The sequence below is a fragment of the Bombus vosnesenskii genome, unplaced genomic scaffold (assembly GCF_011952255.1).
Source record: "Bombus vosnesenskii isolate JDL3184/JDL3185 unplaced genomic scaffold, Bvos_JDL3184-5_v1.1 scf7180000013293, whole genome shotgun sequence".
Taxonomy (NCBI): Eukaryota; Metazoa; Arthropoda; class Insecta; order Hymenoptera; family Apidae; genus Bombus; species Bombus vosnesenskii.
The window spans coordinates 1,949,392-1,956,584 of record NW_022882944.1 but is presented as its reverse complement, the minus strand read 5'-3'; the positions used below and the strand labels follow the sequence as shown (position 1 = coordinate 1,956,584).

General features: G+C 39.2%; 1 long non-coding RNA gene across 2 annotated transcripts; it reads right to left on the bottom strand.

Annotated features, from left to right (window-relative positions):
* Nucleotides 1–6,020: 6,020 nt before the first annotated feature.
* On the bottom strand, nucleotides 6,021–6,779 carry LOC117232807. 2 transcript variants are annotated; one of them, XR_004493190.1, is made up of 3 exons: nucleotides 6,646–6,779; nucleotides 6,204–6,568; nucleotides 6,021–6,120 (listed from the first exon to the last, which is right to left on the bottom strand). It is a non-coding gene; the product is annotated as an uncharacterized LOC117232807 (long non-coding RNA). The 2 variants fall into 2 exon arrangements; XR_004493189.1 differs by having other exon boundaries at nucleotides 6,204–6,552.
* Nucleotides 6,780–7,193: the final 414 nt, after the last annotated feature.

Below are 7,193 nucleotides of genomic sequence, written 5' to 3'. Positions count from 1 at the left end.
CTCGCTGTTTCACCCCTTAACCATCCCTCCGTTCCCTCTGTTCCTTTGATTTCCAAGGCTTTTTTGTTCTCGTTCTCCCAACCCCCGGGGCTGGTTCGCGCGATTCCGCGCGCTAGTTAAGCCGTGCCGCCGACCACACCACCTTTTTCCTCTCTCTGCGTTAAAGTCGTTCAAGCGGGCAGAAGCGTACGCGCGCGCTCCACCAAAGATCGCGTGGGTAAAACGAGGCCCGCCGGGGGCGTGGCGGCTCCCTGGTGGTCCATCACTGGCCTGGCCTCCGGTTCCTTTGCGTGGGCAACGAGGAAACCCCCAGGGAACGCGTCTTACACAATACTTTCAGTATATTTCGATATCAGAGTTCATGTAAACAGGGTTGGTTTCATCGACGTTTTGGGGAGGTTTCAGGTTTGTTGAAATCTTAGAATAACATCTTTGATACGATCTTTGAAATATAGATAGTCTCTAGAACCCCGTACACGAGTAGATCGACGGCACACTTAACGATAACCCTAAGGTATATTAAACATTTTACGATTCAAAGTTCAACGTTTCTGACTCAACGATAAGTACTATGAATCTTCGAAAGAGATAAGTATCCCTAAACTTGCGTAAACGTCAAACTTACGTCGCGTGCCGTCTGCAACCGATAAACACTCACTTCAGCGGAAGTTGGAACGTTGAAAACTCAAGACGAAATTATGAGACATATGTCAAACATTCTACGATTGCAAGTTGAAAATTGTTAACCACCGATAATATTACAATCGTTTAAAGAAAAAGACAATGACAATTCGCTTCGCCGAGTCCCGGAAGTTGAAGAGTTCGAGCCATCCGAGACGTCCCGAGGAAGACGTTCCCAAGGCAACGCTTTCTTCGCCTTTCGATTCGCTGGATAACGGCGACTCCTCGCTTCCCTGTTCGCGAGGCCAGAAGCCTGAAACGTTTCTCGAAGACGCGTCGCGTCGGAGATCTCAATCTCGCCGGATCACGATCCGCTATTAATAACCACGAATGCGGCCGAGATGGCTAATTGACCGCGGCGCTGTCCATTAGGCCGTCCTTTCGGCCATTTCCCCGAGGCTTCCCGCGCGACTTCTACTCGATTCATCTGTCCGTCGTCGCTTACTCGTCTATCCTCTCTCGCAGACGTGCTCACAAGCGGATTCCACTGGTAGAACGACAACGAAAACGACGCGAGTCCGCGTCCCAGAAATCGTAAAAGGTAAGTTCTCGATGCCGATCGCGGAACCGAGCGAACAGACGGTTTTTATTTTACGTAATTAGGGGTTGTCGAGGAGAGGAAACGACGGCTACGAAGAAACCAACGACGAACGAAGCAAACGGGTATCGAAACGTCGAATCTGCGTTAAAAGTTTCCCTCGAGGATTACGGTGGAATCGGAATGTCGATTGGGCGACTGGCTAACAATTCGCTGCTTCGGCGTAGGAGTAAGTCTAAGGGTTGTTCATCCATCAAGGGCCAACAGTTACGTTGTTGCATCTTCTCATTTGCAATTTTTTTCATTCAATTTACATTACGCAAGATAGATTAAGGATTTTAGTACTGTCCTCTGTAAAGTGTTTTATGAATATGATTAGCAGACTGCAGGTTTTTATGCAAATTCATATTTTTGAGAAGCACTATACTTTGAATATTTTACATACTTTTCATGTTACGTGCATTCTGTGCAATTTTGCACCTTCGTATTTTTTATAAATTCATAGAAATCGTAGGATTTTTACGTAACATATAAAATCTAACGATAAGAAATGTAAAGTACTCTAGGTCTTTATATGTATAACGTGAAATTATGATAGACTATCGCTTGGCCCTTGATCGATTAAGGTCAGTTTCAAATGATCTGGAACGCCCGACGAGGGATTTAAGAATTAATCCTGTCGCATTTTTTCGGTCATTTGTGCGCAGTTGTATTATACTTTTCTAGTGTTATAATGAATATAGAAAAATCCAAGTGTCTTATTAGAGTTAACTAATTTCCTTGGTTATAGTTACTGACAATATAAGGAACATAAAAATAACATGAAAAGAATTAACGTAATTTCCTTTGGTAGTAGTTTCTAAAATTAATATAAAAAGCAAAAGTTTCTAAGATAAAGTAGAGAATTTTTCCTTGCGAATCCATCCAAAATGGATCTCCCATAAGAACTCGAAGCAATGAAACGCATACATATATGTATTTGTAAGAAACGAAATACAAAATATATTCTACTCACGTATACCGCAATGGTATCATCCAACGATTCATCATGAGACATCGAACGTTAACGATGGCTCTTCAGAGTTTTTCTTTCCCATTGATTCGAATGTTCTGGTGACCGCCACCCGTGTAAACTCGGTATCTCGCAGAAGCATCGCGTGGGCCGATGGCAGGTGGGAAGATCAAGGGGTGTGCACCAGGAAATATTCCTCTCGCGGACCTGCAATTAGAACGGACGCGACGTGGGTGAGTAAAGGTGGACAGTAAATCAGCCCGAGTTTAAACTACGACGGCCTCAGGATGAAAGCGAGCATCTGCAGTAATCGACGAGATAAGGATGCTGCATCAGGTGCCACGTTGCACAAATATGACTTTTCCTCAATTTCATCTTTTCGACAAATGTACGATATACGTAATAATTGAGTGTATTCGTTGAAATTTAGAAGATTTTAACAATTAAAAAGTTATAAAGAATTCAAACAAGATAGAGGCTTGAAGAAAAGTCTTGATCAAGTTATGGGAAAGCAGGTATAGAACGGAGTACTTTCCCTCTTTTCTAACATGTAACAGAAATTTATATAAAGAATATACAATGGATATTCTAATTTTTACTATAATATAATACTTTGAACAATCTTGCAAACTTCACCGTACACACAGAACACGCTTTAACGATTCAAGGCTAAAAACGATTCCCCATGCCGAACATCATAAATCTCTAGGTACCAGATCTAAGAATTTTCTACCATTCTGACCCTACTACAAACCTCGATCACCACCCCAAACCAATCTCCGATTTCCAAAATCCACGAAATCTCACGCATAACTCCGAACCCCAAACGTCAAAAAATTAATCACGCCGGTCCCAGCCCGGCGCCAATAACCACAAGGGCGTGACACTGAAAGGCATCAGGCCACCGGGCATAGATAATAAAACCAAGCAAATAACGACGCACAAATTCGTCACGGCCGCGATAAACGATGGAAGATCGAGACCGTCACCCTTAACAGACGTTCCCTGACAAATAGACGAGGCTTGGCTCGTACAGTTCGAGGGTGAGGAGACTCCTAGGCGAATTCATAGACGGCCAGGAATGCGCAATATTGTCGGCAGTCTGTCACACATTCGATCCGGCCAGCCTTCGAGATAAGGCAAACGCGCGCGCGGTCGTGCTCGTTTTATTACACGCGTCCAGCGGTGGCCCGCAGATGTATCAGACAATAAACTACGGCCTGTTTGGGATTTGTGGGCCGCGTATTAATCTTACTGTATTTATATGCCGGCCCTCCAGAGAAAAAGCGGCCTCTGGATCATCAAGAGACGGGGCAAGAGCGCGAGCGCGCGACGAAAGCATCGATTTCAGATAAAATCGAGGCTTACCCTTGAAAAAAAGGGATTCGTCCCGGTAAACGACAGCACTGGGGATTGTTTCGAGCGTGGGTTAGATCGGACACGCTTGTCCTCCTTAGCTGGACGATTTTTGTTTTCTACCTTCGTTGGTGGCCCTCCTTTGGCGCGGGGGTTGGATCGAAGAATTGGACAGTGTATTTCGTGGACGATTCAGTGGCAGAGGGATGCTATCTGATTATTATATTTTACGGTGATGCTTTTAGCTTCGGAGCAGGTGGTGTTTTTATTCGGTTCTCTGCGGAATAAAGAAGGAAAATTAATTGCAATCTTTTACAATGATTACTGAATCTATAAGAAGTTTGAATTCATCGATTCGCGTTGTTTCTTAACTTCTTCTTTTGGAAAATTGCGATACCCATAGATACTATATAGATTCATTGGATTCACGCGCAGTTCGTTTTATAGTAGGTAGCTATGTAATGTTAAGTATGTTTTACATATCGCTATATGTCTCTTTTTTAATTCTTTTACATATGCTGTCTTTTTCGCATCAATGTGATACAAGTATAGAATGTTAACGCATTTATAGAAAATTTAAGTGCGCGCAATACGCAATAAATTTCCTAAAGTAACGTATTATGATAATGTTACTACTCATAATCTTTAAGGGTAACAAAGCTCTGTTTAGTTTTCATTCTCTTAAGTATGTTAATAAAAAATGTGAATTTCTAGAAATATCCGCAGACTAGCTATAAATAATATTTCTACTTCTACATGTATGTTATAATTTAATAGAAGAATTTCATTACACTAATAATCCACTGTTTAAATATTAAGTTTGCAGAAATAATTATTAATAATTTTGCATTGTTCTCAATGAAAATCAAAGAGAAGAACGCAAAGATATATTCAATAAAAAGAAATAGTAGATTGACGTACTACTCGTCTTTCGATTTGCGTTTTTCGTCGAGCAGGTGCGTATCGACGTTATGTTAATGGGCATTCAGAAGATTTTGGTTAACCATATGCTATCCAACGAGGGTGGAGTGAGGCCAGAAATACTAATAGAAGCCGTTCGCAGAAGCAAGCTTGAATAAACGGTGCCCCGTCCAGCGAGGTCTAATCATTTCTGGGCGCCTAAGAAACGCTGGAACGGAAGCCAATTTGTAAATTGCCTCGATAAACCACCAAACCGATGCTGAATTTGTGGCTGAACGGCTCTCCACTCAGCTTCTAGCTGATGGTTATATCGAGAATCTCTTCTTATTGCATCGTTTTCCTGTAATTATAGGGTTTTTTGTATTCTAATTGCTGGTACTAAGACCTAATGTTGTCTTTTTACATATTTATTTCCTTCTTTTATTTCCTTCTCAATAATTTCAATACAAACAAATTCTTTTTCAACTAAACGTTTTTATAGAAAAAGTTCATTTTTATTAATTTTTTTTCTTCTCACAGTAAATGTAAGTCTTCCAGTTAATTATAGTAATCCTTGATAAGCACAATTCTGCAGTTTATTATGTTAATATTAACTTTTACCAAGTTACAAACTGACATAATGGAGAAAAATGAAACATCACTAGTTTCCAATTTTTATTATCTGTCTTAGACAGTTTCCAGGCTAAACTCAGCTTTTGCTAACTGTTTTCACGCTCAATGTTCAAATTTGATGCATTTCACAACGAATCTCAAGACGTGCTGTTCTGCGAATGCAGGCACGATCGGCCGATAAAAATCAAGTTATCTCGGTGTTCCGCGACGATCAGCCGCGTAACGCATGCGCTGACGCCATTAGAATATCGTGGCCACATACCGGGACCCAAAAACGAATGCCAGCCAAGGGAAAAGGGGTGACAGGGCCGACCGAAATGGAAGGGGTTAGCAGGATCGCCGGCGCCTTTGACCGGGAACCCCGTGGCGCGCGACATGCCTCGTCTGACCGCCATTTAGCGTGAACCTGTCTCCAGTGCAAACCACTCCGCTCTCGAAACTAGCCGTTTCGTTTTCAAAAACAAAATGTTTCATCCGGTGACAAATACTTTTCGTCATGGCAAACAAAATTGAAAATGTTATGTACTGAGAGAAAAAGAAAGGTTGATGTTTACAAGATGTTGTGAGTTTTTCAGATAATGAGTAAAGAAGATACTAGGAGAGACACTGATGATGATAACCTCGCGAAATATACACTTACTTACGTGTAAAATTGGAACATCATATTTTAAAAATTCTATGGAGAGTTAGGACAGCTGCTACAATAAGGAAGCAATTCCATTGTACAGTAATTTAATTAAACCAGCTCAAAATCGATCAAATTCAAATCACTTTTAAATATAATAACGATCTTATTTCTCTAAGATACAATCTAAATATTGGAACTACTTTCTTATGGCTGCAAGTCGTTTAATTGTAATCGATTGTTGTTAAAGAACCTTAGTATGTACTTACTGTTCGTACGAAAGTGCTGAATTATGGATGTTCAAAGGTAAAATAAAAGGATTCATGTTGCTGAGGTGTTATGGGTTCTTTAGATGGTAAACATATGTAGGAGACACTGGAAGAGTGAAAAGAAAAAGGTAATTATTTTTTATATATTTTATTAGCGTATTAAAATTAATTACCATTGAGAAAACTTACTATTTGCATAAGAGTATTAAATTATAGATGTTCAAAGATAAAGTAGAAGGACTGATATTGTTGAGAAATTATGAATTCTTTGGATAATAAACATAAGAAACACTGGGAAACATTGGCGATAATTATCGGAAGAAATACCTGTTTATATAACCATAAAATTAGACAATCGTTTTTTAAATACCCTATTAATTCACGTTGATTACTATTAAAAAAGAACTTACTCTTTGTATGAACGTTGCGTTGCAATTATTTATGATTACGAAAGAAAGTTGACGTTCTCGGAATGCCGTCAATTGTTTGGTTAGAATACGAGTCACTAGTAATAATTGCTCCATACAACATCTAATTACTAATCAATCAAATTACTAATCGATCAAACTATTTTATAATTATTCTATAAAAAATTAAAGTCAATCATTGCTTAAAAAAACGTATTACTTACTATTTTCATGATGTGATTAATTGCGACTGCACATGCTGCAAATATTACTTCATATAACGCTATCACAGATGGCGTTACAATGAACGCGCGAAGAGCATCCATAATTGAATAATTATATTAAATGCAATCGTGTTATTATTCCTTTGATCTTAAAAGATAAAGAAATAATTATGAGTCAGTGTTAGTTCGGGGCTTAAATAAATAAAAAAAGAAAGAAATACACATAACATAACATCATTTAACGTGATTCAATAAAAGATTAATTTTAATTTACTTACTTATAATATTATTTACTTTATCACTTTCATCGCGTCAAATATAAAACTGTGAAGAAAATAGAATAATGTAAAAATTAGTAGATATGCCAACGATACCACTTGAGAGTTAATGGCATTGATATTAAAATATTTATCCAAATAAATTACGCTTACAGAGTCATTTAAAATTTAACATTTATGTACCTAAACAATCTAACGAGTAAAACTATGCGACGTCTTCTTGGTTGGCAAAAGCGGTGCCAGGATGCTACTCCATTCCACCCACGCGAA